General features: G+C 36.9%; 1 long non-coding RNA gene across 1 annotated transcript in view; it reads left to right on the plus strand.

Annotated features, from left to right (window-relative positions):
* Positions 1–21,521, plus strand: part of LOC145684637 (uncharacterized) — a 54,922-nt gene that overhangs the window by 21,432 nt on the left and 11,969 nt on the right. Inside the window, exon 2 of the long non-coding RNA XR_014131344.1 lies at positions 18,556–18,638. This is a non-coding gene — a long non-coding RNA (uncharacterized LOC145684637). The remainder of the gene's footprint in view (positions 1–18,555; positions 18,639–21,521) is intronic.

Genomic DNA, 21,521 nt, shown 5'->3' on the forward strand with positions numbered 1-21,521 from the left:
CTAATAGGGCCCCTCGTCCTCTACTACTCAGCAGATACTAGTCATTCTAGAGTTCTCTACCCATCTGAGAATGTTGGACTTGGAGGGAGAACCAAGCTTCTATTGGCAACGAAAGTTCCTTTACACGGTAATTACTTTAATAATGTACTTGGTTTCCGCATGCCATAGCATACACTCAACCTTTTTCTGGATTTATTTTCATTTAATGAACCTGAAACGAAAACAAATATCATTGGAAATATACAAGAGCGCCGATTCTGAGGGGGTCGTCCCCCCAATGCTCATGTGGGTCCCTATGTATTTTTATATGTATTTTTTATTATTATTATTATATGTATTTTATGAATATACAATATTTGGCATAATTTGAATTCAATTTGTCTTAAAATCCTCATATATGCCTTCGTAGGCCCTTGTCTGCAACCAAAAACACATCTGAATGGGGCCCCCAAAGTTACACAAATCGGCGACCTTGGTCATATGCAAAGAAAATATGATGAACTGTTGCATATACATTTTTGCAGTTGACAGCGATGGTCAGGGCCAGCCCTAGACAATTTGCCACTCCATGGAATCGTGTCATTTGCCGACCCCCCTTTCTCCAGAAATAAAAACAAATCTTTTATCTTTATTTCTTGATTTTCCTTCTACATCTGTTAAACAATGAAAATAAAATAAAATAAAAACTTTCCACCTTCAATGATAAGGAACTTGTTTTGTGACAAAGACAAGACTAGTTTTCATATCAAAACTGTGTGATTACTAACTAAATGGAACAGGTGTTCGCTACTATTCGAGAATTGAGTTCTTGTATTTGACAACAATCAATCAATTCATGCTGGGATTTGTTTGACTATTTGCTTTAGCATTGTTCATGTGACCTTAAACTAATGCGACCTAAACATGATTTATGAATGTAGTATTATAATAGAAGGTCAGCTTAGTAAATTTAACTACCATCGTCATGAAGTTTGTTTCCAACAAGAAATATTTAATTTAAATAATATACTTATGAGAGATTTTGCGCCCTTCGAAACTTGTCGCCCATGCAAATACACGTGTTGCACATATGATAGAGCCAGTGGCGGATTACCAAATAGGCCCACTAGGCACGTGCCTAGGGGCGGCAACTCTTTGGGGACGGCAAATCTTTTCTCCAGAATATAAAAAAAAAGTCTTACGTACGCAGTAACAATTTAGACCTTTGAAACCAGTTTTTCAAATCAATTGTTTGCAACACTTTCGCTTCATACGGAAGAAACCTTGATGTATCGTATATGTGTATCGAGAAATGTTTCGTCTGCTCTGCCTCCTTCAGATTCGAATTAAGGCGTCAATCTCTTTGTTTAAGCCGTGTTGTGACTTTATCGTTTGCAATGACAATAATGCAAGCCGCCCACCCAATCTTGGTTTGTTTTTGTAAAGCTTTCGCTCTGTATATATATATATAAAATACAGACTGAAAGAAAATACAGTCGGTCATTTTTGAGACTTTCGCATGGGCCTCAAAAGTGGTTGTTTTTTAACCGTGTTATTAATCTACTCTGGGATACTTCCGTTATATGCAGACGAGTATTGGTGCTTTGCAATAAATAATTACGCAGATATCTAATTCGATGCGACTAGTTTTTGCCTTACTGTATTTTCTGGTGCATTCAGTTGGTTGTTAGTGCGTGAGCGATTTGGTGTTTTTTTTTTCTTCAGCAGCATGAAGCGAACAAAATTAAGTGGGGCGCCTTTTATCGTAAACTTGCAAACGAAAAGCGTGAAAGAGAAGCAACCTTACAGAAAAAGCTTGGTACAGTGGATACATTTGTTTAGGCAAAAGGAACAAGTGATTTCCGAAAGCAGTTCAGTAACTGATGTGGAAGCGGTTACATCGAGTGAACGCTGTGAAACGAAAAATGTTGACAATATTATGGGTTGAGTGTAGGAAGAAAGTGCACTTAAAGTAGTGTCTCCTCAGTTCGTAGGAGTTAGTGATTGTGACAGTGAGAGTGCAAATTTCGTTAGTGAGGGTCGTGCCGAGTGGTGTCTGAATGAGTCTACAATTGACATTCTTCTAACTTGTAAGACGTGGAATTAATCAGAATACTGAAAACGATTTTTCTGGATTGCAAAGATAGTAGGCATGACAATATTCTTAAATAAGAGTGCTTTTTTTTTTTTTTTTTTTTTTTTTTGTAAACTTGTAAATGGCGAATCGATTTTGCGGGAATTATTTGGTATATTCGTGTTGCACTGGCGCCGTTTATTATGCATCATGTAGGTTGTTCAAAGGCATGACAAAGATCGAAACTCACGACATTTCAGACTGAAAAAACATTTCAAATATTCTAGCATCACACGAAAATTCTGAACACAAAAACTGCCAATAATGCAGAAATGCAGAAATCTGTTAGGACCTTGGAGAACCATTTTCAATCACATATTCAGACAGAACGTACGTACTGGGTCAGTGTCTTAAGAAGAGTTTTTTTTTTTTTTTTTTTGTCGTAAAGAAGTTGACAAGTCGCGGGCCTCCTTTACGTGGTCACGAAGAAAAATTCAATTCCCTGTACAACGGCAATACATGATGTCTTTAGAGCTTATTGCCGAGTTTGATCCATTTCTTGCGGAACACATTGAACGGTATGTAAATCCGGGAGGTCTTCTACAATTTTTGATGAAGTTATTGAACTACTTGCTGATAGAGTGAGAAAAGAAATTATTAATGACATAAAACAAAGCAAATCTCTCTCCGTAATAATCGATTCAACTCCAGCAACTCCAGATATTTCGCCTACTGATCAGTTATCTTCTGTGTTAAGATATGTGAATGAAGAGGATAAACTTGTTAAAAAAAGTTCCTTTCGTTTCTGTCAAATCCAGGTCTCAAGTCTGAAAATCTAGCCGAAGCTGTAATAGATATTTTGACCAGACATTCTATTGACTTACTAATTGCAGAGGTCAGTCGTACGACAATGCCAGCAATATGTCGGGGGCATATACAGGTTTACAGGCTCGAATTAAAGGAATAAATTCTAAAACGTATTATGTACCCTGCGCAGCTCATTCATTGAATTTGGTCGGAAGTAGTGCAGCAAGCAGTTGTAGGGATGCATGTGCTTTCTTCACTGTGCTTCAAAAATATTTTAATTTTTCTTTTTTTCAGTTCAACAGAACTTACTTGCTTCTTTCAGGTATCCAGGAACGAAAACACTAAAATCTTTATCACAGACACGTTGGTCAGCACGAGAGGAGGATGAAAACTGGGATAGTGTAATTCAGATCCTTACTCATGTAAGCGATGATCCTTTTGAGAAACTAGTTCGAAATGAGGCCTTATCCCTCTTGAATCAACTAAACAGGCTGGAAACAGCTTTCATGATCACTTTTTGGAATGATATACTGAAGAGATTCCAGAGTGTCACCGTGAAATTACAAAGTGTCAACATAGATTTAATAATAGTACATGTTGAATCTAACTCTATGGCCTATGGAACCCGGAGGTTCAGTGCCGCGTTCACAAAAGCTCTCCACTGACTTCTATCCTTAGCTAATTGCATCCAGTTTCTACTTTGTATTCCTATCTCTGCGAGATCCATCTTAATATTGTCCTCCCATCTGCGTCTAGGTCTTCCTAATGGTCGTTTTCCTATGGGTCTACCAGTCAAGACTTTGAAAGCGTTTCTACTTTCTTCCATTCTAGCTACATGACCTGCCCACCTAAGCCTCTTAGACTTGACGACCCTAACAATGTTGGGTAAACCGTATAAACTATGTAGTTCCTCGTTATGAAGCTTTCGCCATTCCCCATTCTCGTTCCTCTTGGGTCCGAATATTCTTCTCAGGATCCTGTTCTCAAATACTTTCAGTCTATGTTCTTCCCTCAGAGTAAGCGACCATGTTTCACAACCATACAGAACAACAGGCATGATTATCGTTTTATATATTTTAAGCTTCAAATTCCTCGACAGAATTCGCGACGACAAGAGATTTTGAACCGAATAGTAACACGAATTCCCTGCTTTTAGTCGACATTTAATTTCTTCGTGAATATGATTTTCGTCTGTTAATATTGATCCTAAATATTTGAAAGTATCCACTTTATCAAAAGCATTATTTAATATTTTAACGCCTCCACAATTTGCCGTATTACGGTCCCGACGCACTTCCATGTATTTAGTTTTCTCTGGATTTACTTCTAAACCCATGTCCCTGCAAGCGTTTAATAAGATCTCTGCATCTATTTCTACTGTTCTCCTATCATCCCCTATTAAATTTACATCATCAGCATATGCCATAACCTGGTGAATGCCGTTCAACTCTAGGCCCTGGTTGATATCTTTGATTTTCCTTATGGCGTATTCCAGCACAAAGTTAAATAATAATGGCGACAACGCATCTCCTTGTTTCAGGCCATTTTCGACGTGGAAGCTCGTGGACAAAAATTTTCCTACCCGGACTTTACTTTGGGATTCACTTAAACATATCTTAATTAATCTAATTAGCTTTCTCGGTATTCCAAGTTCTATAAGAACGTTGTATAATGTTTCTCTCCTATCACTTGTGAACTTGTGTTGAATCACTTGTGAACTTTATAACTTCTCTCCGTGACATGTTCGACTCTTATGAGCAAAAATCCATGGAGAAACTGATATGGATTACGAGTGTAGTTATAAAAGGTTTAGAAAACGTAACATTCAAGCCGAAGAAGTAGGAGATAATGAAGTTGTTCTAACAGAAAGATAAAAATTTAAAGTTGAGGAGTTTCTTCCTTTTCTTGATAAATTGCACGTTGAATTAATTAGAAGAAAGGAAAACTATAAAATAATGTCTGACAACTTCATGTTTTTTTTAGTAAGTTTCTGCAAAGTTCTTGTGTCATTTCGGAGCGCACAGCCAATCTTCAGGCTGCATATGAAACTAATCTCGAATCAACATTTTCAAATGAATGTGTACATTTTGCGGGACTTTTGAAAACCAGAGGAATCTGTGACGCACCAGCAGAAATATTAGCATTTATACGGAAAGAAAAGTTACAGTCTGTTTCCAAATATGGAAATTGCATTAAGAATATTTTTGTGTACTGCTGTAACAAACTGTTCAGCTGATCGTTCGTTTTCGGCTCTAAAAAGACTGAAGACTTATCTCCGTTCAACGATGTATAATAAAAGACTGAACGAGTTACCTATTCTCCACATCGAAGCAGACATCTTGATGATGGACACATCAACTTTAAAGAACTTATATGCAAGTTTGCAACAATCAAAGTGAGGCGGAAGCACCTTCATTTATGACTCGTGAATTTAATTTCTCAATACATTACATAATTTTAGGTTTAGCACATAGGGTCTACATGAAAGGAATTGTTTGTACTAGGACTATTACTTTTATTATTGATTTTTATACTTCGCTTCTTATTTCAGTGTGTTCACTAATTTTATATTAGCTTTAAAATACGGCAATTACTATTTTTCTTTTGAGAAGGGCGCACATTAAGTTTGTGCCTAGGGCGCCGACGAAGCTTAATCCGCCACTGGATAGAGCCGGCCCTGACGATGGTCTGTATACTTGTTTTGAGACTTGCGACTGGTTGTATCAGCGGCGTTGGACTTTTCGAACACCTGGTATCATAATCTACAACCCTTTTTTGTTTCAAACCATACAAAATAGATATACTTTCTGTATGTTTAGCATTTCTCGATATAATCCACAATGTACGGCATAGACAGGTTTCACTGTATTAGGAGTTGGTGTAATTATTCCTTCGTATCAAATGATGAGTATAGGTATAAATAGATAAAAGTCAAGTTCATAATTTGGACAACGATGAAAATAGGCCAATTTGCAGAACACTTGGCCCATGGTTATCATAGATCACTTTCTTTCCCTATTACTAAATTGAATCAGTTCATAAGTTCGGATTCGCCGTCACAGTTTGAAATTAGTCAGCAAAAAAGAAGTTAGAGAAATCCTGAATCAGCAGGAAGTGAAAGAAATATTTTCCTGGTGAACAAGAAAAGAAGTCACATGACAAGCTATTTTGAAGAAAGAAGAAGACAAGAAAAAGAGGAAAAAAACGGAGAAGATATCCAAGAAGTAAGTGAGTGCTACAGACAGAAACTTCAAGCACCTACCTACGCCGTATAGACTTTTGCTGGATACAGACAAACAAAAAAGAAAGATGGAAAGAAAGAAGAAAATATGACGCATTTAAAGGACTAGTGAAGTGGGCGGAGGACTATGTTCTCAACAGCGCAACGAATTTTCAACCTTTTGATATTCGTAGCCTGACAAAAGATACAGAAAACACTTGCAGTTGGAAAAAGTATAAAATAAAATCAATATCTACTTTTGAATGAATGATTTGATTGTTGCCTAGGTCAAGTTAAGGCATAGAATTACATAGGCTTTATTACATGTTATGCCCAAGTTAGAAAAAAAACTAAAGAAAATAGAAAGAAAAACCAAAAGGAACAAATGATAACGTAAATGATGCATTATCACATTCAAGCTGAATGCACACAGCGAAAAATGACAGTGTTAATAATTCAATTTTAACACAAGACAATGATCCCAGCGTGACTGCCACTTTAGTTTGCTATTAGAACACCAAAGGTGCGGTGTTGTGGTTAACACAGGCCTAGTGTTACCGTTTTGATGCAGAAATTGTGTTGACCAGTTTTAGTTTTACAAAATTAGGTTAATGAACAAAGGAACGTGGAAGTAGAAACAGCGCCACGGTGACCTTTCTATACATTATGTATTGTTACCAGTGGCGTATTTAGGGGGGTGGCTTCCGGGCTTAAGCCCCCCCCGAAATCTTACTTAGTATAGTAAAGTAAATGAAATATCTTGCAGAATTTTCACATTCCAGGCAAAGTCTCCCCCGAAAGTTAGCAAAGCCCCTCCCGAAACAAAATCGTAAACACGCCACTGGTTGTTACTAACATATCAGCTAGCACGGTGAATGCAAGTCATTGAGATACAAATATTAATAACTAAATTATTTGTCAGTGGTCAGCGATACTTTTTATTTAAGAATAACGACTTAGGAAATTATCGCAGTTACATAAAAATCCTGTGTATCAGGTAAATACACCTATACTACTTTTAAGCGTGGTTTTCCAGGAATATCGTAAAGCATCTACTGACATTGAACTTTGTATTACACTTATTTTCTTTTTGCTGTGAGCAAATTTTACGCAGTATTTTCGAAATTTAAATTTAGTAACAAACAATGTATTATATTTCCTGCAATCTTTATCAGGAAAATGTTATAAGCTATGAATTTTCTAACAAGGTTTATATGAGTAGATGTGCTGTCATGTGTTGTTCCTATATTCACGATGTTCCTCTTCGTCATCGATTATATTTCATTCTTCGTAACCACTTTTAAATAATTTATGTCACATTTTTCTAACCTTCTTAAGAGTCATGTCCATTTAATACGAAAGAAAATGTTTATTTTTTAAAAAGTAGTTGTTTGGCAACTGTACATAAAACAACACAAATGGTATGTTACTAAAATGGCTCCTCATCATGTCAGGTGGTTGTTTTAACGAATACCATTTGAGTACCAACCAAATTCTGCAATCAAGACACTGCTCAGTGGTCCTTGAACACTGTGAAAGCGATACGAAGTGCAACAGTGATTATGAAGCCGTGGCTGCAAGAAAAGCTCACAGAAGACGATCCGATTGCCGCCGCACACAGGAATTCATGCACCATTTGCAAGAGAATGTGAAGGAAGATCCAGGGAAGAGAATCCAAGCTCTAGCGCGGCAAATGGCTGTCGCCCCGTCAACAATGAAGCTGGCTTTGCACGAAGACCTTCGTTATTACTCCCACAAGAGACGTAAAGGCCAACTCTTGACTGAAAAAGGCACAAGACAACCGCCTCATCAAGGCAAAGAAACTCCTCAACAAAGTGAAACATCCGGTTGAACCAGGTATACTTTAGTGTTTCTCTGACAAAAAGAAACTTTTGTCAAGACCAGGTGCACAAACTGAGGTGCACCTAATATCATGAGGTCCAAATTTGCTCAAACTGTGATGGTGTTTGGATGTGTCTCCAGTGATGGTGATGTGATGCCACAGCATGTCTTTCAAGAGGGACTCAGGATAAATGCAAATGGATATGTGGAGCTTTTATCCATCGTTGTGAGGCCTTGGTTGGAAAGAGTAGCTGATGGAGGACCCTATATATAGCAGCAAGACTCCGCTCCTTGCCATACTGCTGGGAAGACCCTGAAGTGGTTGGTGACAATTTGTACGACTTCACCAGTCCCGACATCTGGCTCCCTAACTCCCCTGATGGCAATCCCACGAATTATTGTGGGGCGTGGTGGTGCAACACACTAATCGCACTTCCTGCAACACAAATACACAGTTCATCGACAGGATTCAGGCGGAATTCGCTGCTCTCCTTAGAGACAACGTGAAGGCTGCACGCTCCAGATTCAGGAGCCACCTTGAGGCAGTTGTGGACATAATGGGTCTTCTTTTTTGAGTGATTTTGCTTTCTCTGGTTCTCTTTCTACTGTAAAATTTCCATGAGTCTATTAAAAATTGTTTTGAGGATGATATTCCCTGTTTTTTCCTATCACCCACAAGTATCGAATTTATCTCGAACACCCTGTATGCTTTCTGTGCTAATAAACTTTTGGGTATTTTCAGTCATAGATGGTTAACTAAACTTTACCATTCCTTTTCGAGGGTAATTGAAATGTAATCTAGCGTTTAAAATGGTACACGAACTATTTCTGTACTTACTTAAACAAATAATAGTGTTAGAAGTACACCACGTGGAGGTGTTTGGTTTATACGGCGTAAAATTTTCAAAATTAATATTGAAACCGGAAATGGTAATAGATTTCTAGCACTTTTAGTTTTAGTGGGAAGTTATTAGAGCTTCTTGGAGTGCTTAATTGATTGCAGAAAACAGCTTTTTGCTATCTGTTAAATTTGTATTCTATAGCAATCAACGTTAAAACCGGAAGTGGTTGATTTCTGACATTTTTGGTTTGAATATAAGGAAAATTGTAGCTAATATTCGAACGCTAAATCGATTCCTATAAAACACTTCTCACTATATCGACCAGGAGCGGATTAAGGGCGGAGCCAATGGAGCCCAGGCTCCGGGGCCCCCAGGCTCAGCTGCCCCCAAATTCCTCTCTTTAATACTAAAATATAGCAATCAACTTATTATATTATAGGCTTCAGACTCACGTTAATTTTTTTCACACTCGCTACTCTCGCGGTGTCACTAGGGCAAGTCTTCTTCCACCAACGTCTTCACGATACTTATTTTGTGAGGTTGACCATTTGGCTTGTATTTGGTATTTGCGTGTTACACTGCAGTATATGAGCATTTAACTTTTGATAATGAATGTAATTAAACGAATTATTGTAAACTTGAAGCACATTAAAATATTACAGCATAGTTCTCGGTGTTTCAATAGGCGTATTAGGCTGTGGAAGGCCGCTGGAATCATTCGTAACATAGGACCCCCTTGAAATAGTTAGCTCCAGGGCCCCAAATGTCTTAATCTGCCCTGATATCGGTAGCTAAGTTCCACTGCTGTGTAGCTAATAATGTCAGCAATACCAAAGTGCACGCAAGTACTAGTACACACAGTTACACACTAAATTACAACAGTTGTACAACAGTATCAAATCGTACGTAGGGGGAAAACATCGGGTGATAAAATATGAATCCCTCAAACTGCGTTTTTCGCCATTTCTGAACCCACCAGATAGACGAAATGGTCATTTTCAAGACAACTTGTAATACACCGCTGGAAGTGTGACATTACAAGTGGTTACAAGTTTTATTTAATGTTGTCTACTTGTTATTCTGTTACTAAGTTTTCTGATATTCTATTCTTTGTTTGGCATTTATTTTACTACTGTTATTCGTTAGAAATGTTTAGAATATTTTTTTTTCAAATTATTGTAAATAGTTCATGAAATGGTCATTGTCAAGTTGGCAATAATGTAGAATTTAACATATGATTCTACTACGAATGAAATCATAACTACTCTAGAACAACAATATGTCTATTTATTTCTTTATTCTTCTACAATTGTCTCAGAAGAAAGACCACAGTTCACATTGCACCAATGTAAGGATTATTGTCAAACCCCCAAAAATACTGATAAACATTGCTGCATAATCCACAGAGCAATGGGGTAGCTCGAAAGAAAATACTCAGTGAGTTTAACCGTCTGATTCAACTGTATTGCGAAGATCTACATTCAAACTGGAGTTTTGAAGTATTTGGAAGATTTATAAAACTTGGCCAACTGGTTATAACCGATCCTAACTTACTGTGGCTGAAGAATTTTGCTGTATTGATAACGTAACTAGTTGGCCAAGTTCTTCAAACATTTTCAGAATGAGAAAATTCATTTCAAGAACTTGGCAGAATCGATATCAAAACTCATCTTGGCTGAAGAATTTATCTGTTGTTGACTTTACTTTTTCGTACTCATTTGGAACTTGACTTCTTTCTTACACGGTGTGTTTTGGATTGGGATCGTTTTTGCAGATCAACATGGAGATAGAAAGTTGTAGTAATTTCGATCACTTTCGATTTTAATAGATAATTGTGGATGGAGATGAAACGTATTCTTGGGATGATTAATGAATATCAAGAAACCACTTCTCGCTATCTACAACCGTTTCCGTTCTATAGTGATCAACGATAAAATAACTATGAAATGATTGATTGATTGAAAATGATTGAATGATTGATGATCATTCATTTCTAATGATTGATGTGTACAACTTTCACTGCATGGATCACCTTCTTCAACGAACTCAATTTCTAACATTTGACCCTCTATACCAGCGTTTCCTAACCTTTTTCAACTTGTGGCACACTATGGGTGTAACTTGAATTCTCGCGGCACACTTATAGATTTTATTATATTTAAATATAAAATACCATGGTATATTTTTCTGTGATTACTAATCTAACAGAGAAGAAAGCTCAATCATTGGTTTTCCACCATGGTAAATCATTATGCTTATTTTCCATTCTAATTTAAAAATAGAAAACAATTGCAATGAAATATTGGATTTAGGTTTTTAAAAATATGCTTTCTTTTTCGAAAACTGCATCCAAACTTTCACTAACAAGGAAGATCACTAAATAACGAACGAACAAACAAATCTCTTTTACTTTTAAAGCACAAATGTAGATAATTCGTATGCATGTTTGTTTTGTCGAAAGGATTGAATATTTTAAAATTTGAAGTTACGAAATAGTCTGCATCAATAAAGAAGCAATAATAGTCATAACGTCATAACAATGATAACAAATACCATTTTCAATATTAAAAATGTACAGAAAAGTAACGCGGTATGAAACTTAAAATTGTAGATTCATATTAGAGGTTCATAGTAATGTGAAATACAAATATACATTTTTCCCTATGTCCTGTAATTTAATTGCTATAGAATTAATAATTTTGTTACGATTTACTCGCGGCACACCATCGGCCCATTCACGGCACACCAGTGTGCCGCGGCACACCGGTTGGGAAACGCTGCTCTATACCCTGGTCAAAATTGATGGTAAACCATCAAGTATTTTTTTTTTGTCTCCCGGGCGGACAGACCGACAGAATAAATACGTATATAAAGAAACTTTGGTCAAGTAAACTTCTTAAAAATATAGCAAAGTTTTGTGCCTCACGGGAATCAAACCTAGGACAACTAGCACATAGAACACACATCAGCTACTTGGCCACGAAAGATTTGATTTGTAGGTTAGCATTCCTTTCAGCAGAGAGACTATATGACACGTGGATCTACTGTTTAACGTAGAAACCGAACTACATGTGTTCCCACCGGGAATCGAATCTGGATCTTCCACTCCAAAGACGTGTACGCTAACCGTTCAACTACGAGGGAGCTCTGACCACAAAAGAAAAGTTAAACCATAGAATAGTTTTAAAATATGAATTTAGCTCCCAAAATTTCACCCAGCATTTTATGAACACCATGTATATACATTAAACATGTTTTTCTTGTAAAGTATTAATCTGTTGTATAATAGTGTGGATAATGTGCAACGCAAGGTCGCCTGCTTTGATCATAATAACAATGTATGTGTGTACGAAAAGAAAAAGGTTGAAGGACAAAATTTCGTTACGCATGTGAATACAGATATAACACGCCAGCTTAGAAATTTTTCGTGAGTACTTACTCTACATGCAACGCTGAAGACGAATGTTTGTTTAAAGGGAAGTTTTATGCAACGGATTTAGTAACCCCAAAGTCTATGCTTTGTACACCTTTTATTTTCTTTCTAGGTACCGAAAATTATTTTGTAATATACATTTAAAATAAAGTCAATAATCTTATACTATAGGATATTTCTAAAGTCTTCGTCCGATTTCGTAGTGTTATAGCTTGAAAACGGTTAATTGTAGTTGAATGAAACACCTACTGTTCGATACACATATTATATTCATACACATACACTCATATCAAGGATGTTATAAAGTAGAGAATCTGCCCATATGTATCTTCATCCTAATAACTCAATGAAGCCAAAATACAGGAGAGCATCGGCACGTGTGATTGGCTACTCTCGTTTCCGCCATCGTGTGATTGGCTACTTTCGTTTCCGGCATTAATGTTGGCTGAAAACATTCCGATCTTATTGGGCGGAGTGGGCAGAGTGAGGGTAGCCAGGTATGGCTTCAAGATTTTGTTGTATAAGCAGATCATTTATTTTATAACACACTTGACTTATATTGTCCAATTTTAAAGCAGTGTCTATTTTTCTCTATCTGTGGGGCCGACGTTTCTGATGGGTCTTCTCCATAAAGCCCTGTCCTGGAATCCCCCCCCCCCTCTTAAGTCTTAAGACTTTCTCTCTGAAGTCATTCTTAAACACATCCATCCATTTCCTCCTTGGTTTCTCTCTACCTATCTTTTCATCCACTTCCGTTGCCCATTTATGACCTCATAGTCATTATTGTTCTCCTTAGATGGCCATACCACTGCGATCTTTTTTCTTGAATATTTTTTAGATATCTCGATTGTTTCCCTTCCTATCTCATTCCTCATTATGTCTCTTCTTGTTATCCTACGCATCTAGTGAGATATTGTCGTTTTGGTAACTTTCAAGTTTTTTCTTGCATTGTCTTTATTAGATATGTCTGCTGCTCGTATCATTGCTGGCCCAATCACTGGCTTGTAAATCATTATTTTATCTCTTACATTGATTCAGCGGCTCACAGAACGCTACACAGTTTATTCCAGTTGATTTAATCGTTCTCCTTGTAACCTTACTTCCCCATGTTCTTCTCTCTTGAACTTGAGATATTCAGTTTTCTTTCTACTAATTTTTAAGATTTCTTCTAGCTTTCTGCTTTCCTTTTTATTGTTTTCTTATTTGTACTCCATAATATCGTTGGCAATAATCATACACCAGGGCGCTTCAGTTCACAAATGTTCAATGTGGCTACTTCCCGATCGCATGGCACACATCAAATCGGTAGTCGAACTCTTTCCTTACCTAGAACATTCACGGAGTTGCCGAGTTGCCAGATAGTTGACTGGAGATGCCATTAGCGTACGTCTCTCTCCTGGGTACTATGTAGTGGCAACTTCCTCACCAAACGAAGCTTAACTACCGCCTCTTTCAAACTATAGGCGTTTCCTTCAAATACAAATGACCGTTTCAAGCTATAGCACTTTGAAATCAGATGAAGAATTTTAGAGACACACTGTATTTGTCCACATTTTTCAGTATATTCTGTTTCATCTCCACTGATCTTTTTCTTCTTTTTCTTTGATCAATATTTTCTCGATTGGTTTGAAGCAGTTTTCCATTCTTCCCTATCCTCAGTCAGATTTGACAATTTCTTGAAGTGTCCTTCTTCCCTACATTTTGTTTTATTTGGTCCGTATTGTTTAATTACGCGCTTGGTCTGATATTTTTCTTTCTGCCATACCCTTCATACAAATAGCGTGATTCCTCTTTGTCTCATAACGTATCCAATCTTTCTAAGTCTCCTTTTTGACATAGTTCTCAATATAGTTTTCTATTCCTGCTATCATTTTTAGAGACACTTATTCATTTATTTCTTGCCCACTCGTCTATTTAAAAAGAAAATACTGTAGCACCAAATTTTGAAGCCTTCCATTTTCCGTCTTTCTTCATCTCCTAGAGCGCATGTCACAGACTCTCTATACATCTCCACTTTCCACACATCGCGTTCTCATCAGCCTTTTCTTCAGTTCTGTGTCGATACTTTCGGTCAGATGCTGTCGGTTGTTTTTTTAAAACGCGTTCTTCATTGAATTATTCTGGATATTACATTTATGGAACTTAGAAATTATAGTTCCTTGAGTCAAGCTTGCTTTAATTTACCTGAATATATGTACCTCTGTATTGATCTACCTCTATGCTTCAGAAGTACCCTGTCTCTATCTTATCTTGTGTGATACAATCTATTCTCACGTTCACTATTTCATATTATTTTCTTACAATATTTATATTAGGTAGTTTATACAAGGGAACAAGAGGAAAATATAGAATATACTAACTTCGAGAATGTTAAACCTTGAATCGATTAGGAATATAAAGACGTGAATGAATAATGGAAGCAGAGTAGATAGGAGTGGTTTCAGAATTCGGTCACCGTAAACAGGAAACGAGACGAGAGTAGTAAACTCGAACTTACTCGTACTTTTAGAAACAATAAGAAAGATTTATGCAGAAAATACGAGCGTCCGATAACAACTCACCCCGAAGAATAAACTACTCCTCGTATATTTTTCCGGAACAAATAAGTTTTGCCATACTGTCAGATTATTAATGAAATACGAAGAAAAACTCATGAGTCATTTTGAAGAAAATCGTCCAACAGAAAAGTCACCCTCAAGAATAAACTACCCTTTCTTGATTTTCCCAGATAAATTACTTATACTACATGATGGGGTTGTTTTTGGTAAATAATTTATGAAATATTGTAATATAAAGTATATTGTAGGATTGAATTCCAAGGAAAGTTACTAATCTTTAGTTGTTAGCCCCTCCTTTAGCTTGCTCCGGAGCTTTAGGAAATACCTAATCCAAAGCCTCTAATTTTCTTGAAGACTCTAAGCTTCAATTCTTAACGCTTAGCTTGCTTCAGAGCTCTATCGGGATTCCTAATGCACTCTACCTAACTTCCTTCAGAACTCTATAACTCTTAACCCACTCACTGCTTACTTCGGAGCATAGGGGATTCCTAATGTACTCCACTTAACTTGCTTCAGAGCTCTATAACTCTTAACCCACTCACTGCTTACTTCGGAGCATTGGGGATTCCTAATTCACTCCACTTAACTTGCTTAAGAGCTCTAGAACTCTTAACCCGCTCACTGCTTACTTCGGAGCATTGGGGATTCCTAGCGCACTCCACCTAACTTACTTCGGAGCTTTGTAGAAATCCTGCTCCACACTGCTCGGGCCTTAAATCATCTTTTTCTACCTTATATTTTAAAAAATTACATTATTATTTCTATAAAATACTGTATATAGTAAATTTTTAACTGGTAATAAAGGAAACAATTCCAAACTTTAATTTGTTCTATCTACGCTCTACCAACACTTGCACAAGGAAAACTTTACGATATAAAGAAAATCGTTAGAGCCGTTTTAGATAATAGCAATTTTTGATTTTAAGGTGGATCACCACCCGGAAGTCAATACATATTTTAGCTCATTCCCTTAATTACTGCGCAATGAAGCGTTACATATTATAAATATTGTACTGTAAGATAGAGTTATGTTTTAGCTACAACACAAGATACTGATTCATTTGGTTGTGTCTTCTGATATCGAAAAAGATAACAAATAAAAGAAAATATTTTATTAGTTTTACAATCAGCACAGAAGATGGCACTTGCTGTCAGATCTTACTAAAAGAGCTCAGTTTTATGAAATGTTTATTTGTATGTATATAGTATTTTAAAGTAACGATCTTATTACGAAATAGATATATTGCTTGACCGTTATTCATGTTATGTTTCACATTTCATTTAAATATTAATTTACATTTAAGTAAATAGATTTTGATAAGAAACTTGCGCAGAACGCCATAATGCGTTGTTGCCAAATTTGAACGTTTAGTGTGGTAGGCATAATAAGAACATTCCTGGATTCTAGCGTTGCAGTTTGAGAAGCGGAACTTAGCTGCGAATTGCGGGAAACGTCGAAAACGAATTTCTCGAGTAATTATCCAAGCAGAATTATTCCATCACTACTTCCTTTATTATCTGGCATCAGTAACCACTCGACACTATCTGGCAACGCTGCACTATTCAAGCAGCGTTTAGCATAGCACCTAGAACACCTAGTGATCCACCTTAACCTTTAAGTAAAATACTCTTATTTTTTAAGGGTACGAAGAAAATTCGAAAACCCCTGGGAGAATTACATATAAATCTTAAGTGTAAAATTTGGTTGAGATGTGATGAATGGTATGGCTCCTACGTGAGTGTACATTAGAACGAACGGATGAACAGGCAGATAGATATCGAAAAATCGCTTTTCTACTATCTATGGGTCATGAAACGTGTTAATCACTTGAAATATCGAATACTATTTTTTTTAATGTTCTCCAAATTTTTTTTTCTAGTTTTGTTGCTCAAAAGTAATAAAGCAATAAGCATACAAAAATATAAGCGATGCTTTCATTATCTTTTTTTTTTAATTATTATTTTTAAAGGAAATACAGCAAATTATGGGTGCGTTAAAATATTAAATAATACTTTTGATAAAGTGGATAGTTTCAAATATCTAGGGTCAATATTAAGAGAGGAAAATCATATTCACAGAGAAATTAAATGTCGACTAAAATCAGGGAATTCGTGTTATGATTCAGCTCAAAATCTCTTGTCGTCGCGAATTCTGTCTAGAAATTTGAAACAAAATATACAAAACGATAATCATGCCTGTTGTTTTGTATGACTGCGAAACATGGTCACTTACTCTGAGGGAAGAACATAGACTGAAAGTATTTGAGAACAAGATCCTGAGACGAATATTCGGACCCAAGAGGAACGGGAATGGGGAATGGCGGAAATTTCATAACGAGGAACTACATAATTTATATGGTTTACCCAACATTGTTAGGGTCGTCAAGTCTAGGAGGCTTAGATGGGCGGGTCATGCAGCTAGAATGGAAGAAAGTAGAAACGCTTTCAAAGTCTTGACTGGTAGACCCATAGGAAAACGACCATTAGGAAGACCTAGGCGCAGATGGGAGGACAATATTAAGATGGATCTCGCAGAGATTGGAATACAAAGTAGAAACTGGATGCAGTTAGCTAAGGATAGAAGTCAGTGGAGAGCTTTTGTGAACGCGGCATTGAACCTCCGGATTCCATAGGCTATACAGTTAGTTATTTTTAAAGGAGGTTCTTTCGTGAGTAGAATGTAGAAATTGGTCTAAAGACTATAAAATCATTCAGCGCTGTTGATTATAATGGATTATAGCGAACCACTTAGGATGCCTAACACTTCTTCAGTTCAAGTCCCATTCCTTCATTTCATCGCTTCCCTCATCTTCTCCCTTTTTTGTGTAATCTTTGAATTCACTATTCATGTAGACTATATAGTGTCGGAAGACACTGCGTTTCAGCAACTAACTAACTAACTAACTCTATGGCCTATGGAACCCGGATGTTCAATGCCGCGTTCACAAAAGCCCTCCACTGACTTCTATCCTTAGCTAACTGCATCCAGTTTCTACTTTGTATTCCTATCTCTGCGAGATCCATCTTAATATTGTCCTCCCATCTGCGCCTAGGTCTTCCTAATGGTCGTTTTCCGATTGGTCTTCCAGTCAAGACTTTGAAAGCGTTTCTATTTTCTTCCATTCTAGCTACATGACTCGCCCACCTAAGCCTCCTAGACTTGACGACCCTCACAATGTTGGGTAAACCGTATAAATTATGTAGTTCCTCGTTATGAAGTTTCCGCCATTCCCCATTCGTTTCAGCAAGCATGTAGGAAAGGAAACATAGAAATGGTATTTAATTATGACCAAAAGTAGTAGAAAATAAAAATAAACTGATTTTTTTAAATAAAAAATGCATTCCTTAAAAGAAATAACAAACAAAATATAATAAATCGTAATGAAAATTAAAAGAAAAAATCTGTTTACAAGGAAATCACTTTGAAAGACATCTATTTATGTGTGACTAGAAACAAGTGCAGGGGAAGCACTTTCACATACTTATAAATTGTTTGTATATGAGAGCTCTCTTCATATTTGCTTGTTAGTCATATATAAATAGATTTTTCGTTCCTCTTTAATCTTCCATAAATAGATTTTTCTTTTTTTAGTTATACATAAATAGATTTTTCTTTAATTTTTAATCATACATAAATAGACTTTCTTTTTTGTCATACATAAATAGATTTTTCTAAAAGTATCATTCTTGAAAACATAATTATTTTTTACTTTTCAGTCAGATTTGTTTTATTTTGTTGATTATTTTTTAAAAGGAAAATTTCTTTTTAAACATTTTTTTGTTTCTTGTTCAAATTTCAGGCACCTCTCTATGGAACACTTTGTAAGATAAATGGCAGCCTTGATTCGGGTCTGATCATAAGCACCAAAAGCGTTGAGTGGAGGTAAGAAGAATCATACTTCCTCTAGACTTCGGCATATGTAGTAGATGAGCTAACTATTCACTACGCTCCAGCTACCTTTAGTCCTCAGGAACTCATTGTACAGAGTCCGGATGAACTCCTGACTCATATTGGAACATTGGAGGATAAAACGACAAGAAACAAGATTCCTCCACCACCTAAGATCGAACCCAGGTCTCTCATTCGGTAGGTAGATGCCTTACAGTCTACCACACTGTGACTCTACGTAGCACTTTATATCAGTCCCAAATAGGGATGGGCACGAGCGAGTTTTCTTTGAAACTCAACTCGATTCGAAACAGACATCTTTGAGCTCGACTCTAGAACTCGATTCAAAAATTCTCCTCCAACTCGACTCGAGTTCGAGTCGAGTGGAGCCAAAACAGCAAATTCGAGCTAAACCTTGTGTGTAGTTCCAAGTACTCTCTTCAAGCGTCCTACTTTAGACAATATAATTATTAATGATACTACAACTTTTTATTATTATTATTATTATTATTATTATTATTATTATTATTATTATTATTATTATTATTATTATTATTATTATTATTATTATTACAACACTGTGTATAAACATGAAAGATAGACTGTTTCTATTTGAATACTAGAAATTATGGTTGACTGCCGACTCGGTCGTCGAGAAATCTTCAGGAGGCAAGAACATGGGTCACGAGGTTCTGGACTTGAGTTCCCTAGAAGCAAGTATTCAGGCTCGAGCCAAAACTTGTTAAAGTTACAGGGCGCTGGCCAAACATGTTCAAAACTGCTCGGCCCGGGATTAGGGTTGTCAACGGCTCGAGCGCTCGGTTCACATCTCATTCACTATGGAACCGAGCCGAGTAGTGAACCGAGCCAACAGCTCACCCATCCGACCTGGCTTGAACCTATTGGTCATCCGAGCAGAACCGAACCCAGCTGATTGCTCACTCCAATGGAGCCAGTTCCGAGCCATTGGCTCAGTTGAGCTGAGTCGAATGGAGCCGATGAACTTATTTCAACGGAGCTGGCTCGGACCGATGGCTCACATGAGCCTAATCGGTGGCTCATCCCAACCGAGCCGAGTCATTGGCACGTCTTAACCGAATCGATGGCTCATCCCAACCGAGCCGGCTCGAGCTGTTCACTCAGTTGAACCGAGCCGAGCCAGTTGGTTTCACTACCCGGGTTGAGCTTCTGTTTGGGCTCAAAAATTCGAGCATGCAGTTCTCACCCTTGATGGTAAGAACTACAGTATATATTTTATTGGTGCTCACGATATTTGAGACTATAGGTTATGAAAATCTATTGTTGTCTCGTTATGGAGACGAGACGAGATACACTAAAAGTACTCCAGAAGATGCACTAAAAGCACGAGACGAGATGCCCCATGTCGTGTGCAAAACTAAAAGTATTCTACATTACTGCTTACATTTGTCATGGCTTTCGGTTTCCAGTCTAATCAAACAATGATTTGAAAACGAGTTAGAACGAGCTGAACGGACGAGCCATTTATCAAACTCGACTCGAAACTCGAGTCGAATTCGATTTGAGTCGAGTTTTAACTCAACTAGTGCCCATCTCTAGTCCCAAATCTTGTTGAACAGTCCTTGTATTTTTAAGAAATGAATGTGCCTTTTGATACTGTTTCGGTAGGGCACAAAATCTTAAGTTTTGGATTAGCACAGGCATGTAGGGAGAAATTTGTTTTGAGACGGGTCAAAATTCAATATGAAGACAAATTCTATTAGCATTCATAAAAATCACCCTAAAATTATACTAAATTTACAGAAAAGTTGGAATTGCGGTGAGATCCGGACCCCCAGAACCCAACCATTGGCTACGTCCCTAGCCCAGCATCTTGCGTTATGAGATAATTAGAGCAGTATTTGATTTTATGAAAAGTATTGCGAGTGAGAGATCCAGGTAGACAGAAGAAACGCTGTTGGAAATTCGAGTGCTGGTCATATGTTATCTAGTCAAACGGAGAGTACTCGTCCAATCTTAACCCTTTATGCCATTACTATTACTATAATAATTGTTATTATACTAATGCGTGTAATTTATTTCAATCATATTGATCACATATGCCACACTGTGAAGCTACTGCAATCGCTCTCCCGCTGAGAGTAGAAAATCCGTAAAATTAAAAAAAAAGGGGAAAAATGATAATACTGTAGTTGCGAAATTAAAGTCCTTCCTAGCGCAACATGACTGCGGCAAGAATACGTGCCAGATTTTTTCTACCTAAAATTGCTCTTCTTTTTTTCTATTCCTCGAAATGGATGGGTCGGGAAAGAGGTAGGAGAGCAGAATTGGCTTCTTCTTTAATGCGGATGATCGTTTTGCAGGCAGGACAAATAAACTGCGACAAAAGGATCCTCATACTGCAAAATCGTCCTGCCATACGACAATACAATGCAATGCAGTATTACATAAAGAAAAGTATCGTATTAAAATACATTTTCTTTTAAAAATTGTTTCTCAAGATAAATTTATCTTTCAGTTTCTTGATAGGATGTTGCTTAACTCTGGAGGCTGTAACATGTTAGATTAAGTGCTGTTACTGTTACATCTATCTTGACATAAAACGTTTTAGAAGTTTTTATCTATTGATACTATACGTACGTAGGTATCTACGTGGTGTCACTCTTGGCAGAAAATGTCTTACAATTTTTAACCGTGTTACTATAGGTACAAATATTTAGCTTCAATCTAGTGTCAATCTTGACAGAGAACATCTTTAAGAGTAAAGTTTTAACCAATTGATATTAATAGGTGTAGCTACCTAGTGTCAATCTTGACAGAGAACGTCTTTAAGATTAAAGTTTTAACCAATTGATATTAATAGGTGTAGCTACCTAGTGTCAATATTGACAGAGAACG

This window comes from Thermobia domestica, chromosome 5 (assembly GCF_964235325.1).
Source record: "Thermobia domestica chromosome 5, izTheDome1.hap1.1, whole genome shotgun sequence".
Lineage (NCBI taxonomy): Eukaryota > Metazoa > Arthropoda > Insecta > Zygentoma > Lepismatidae > Thermobia > Thermobia domestica.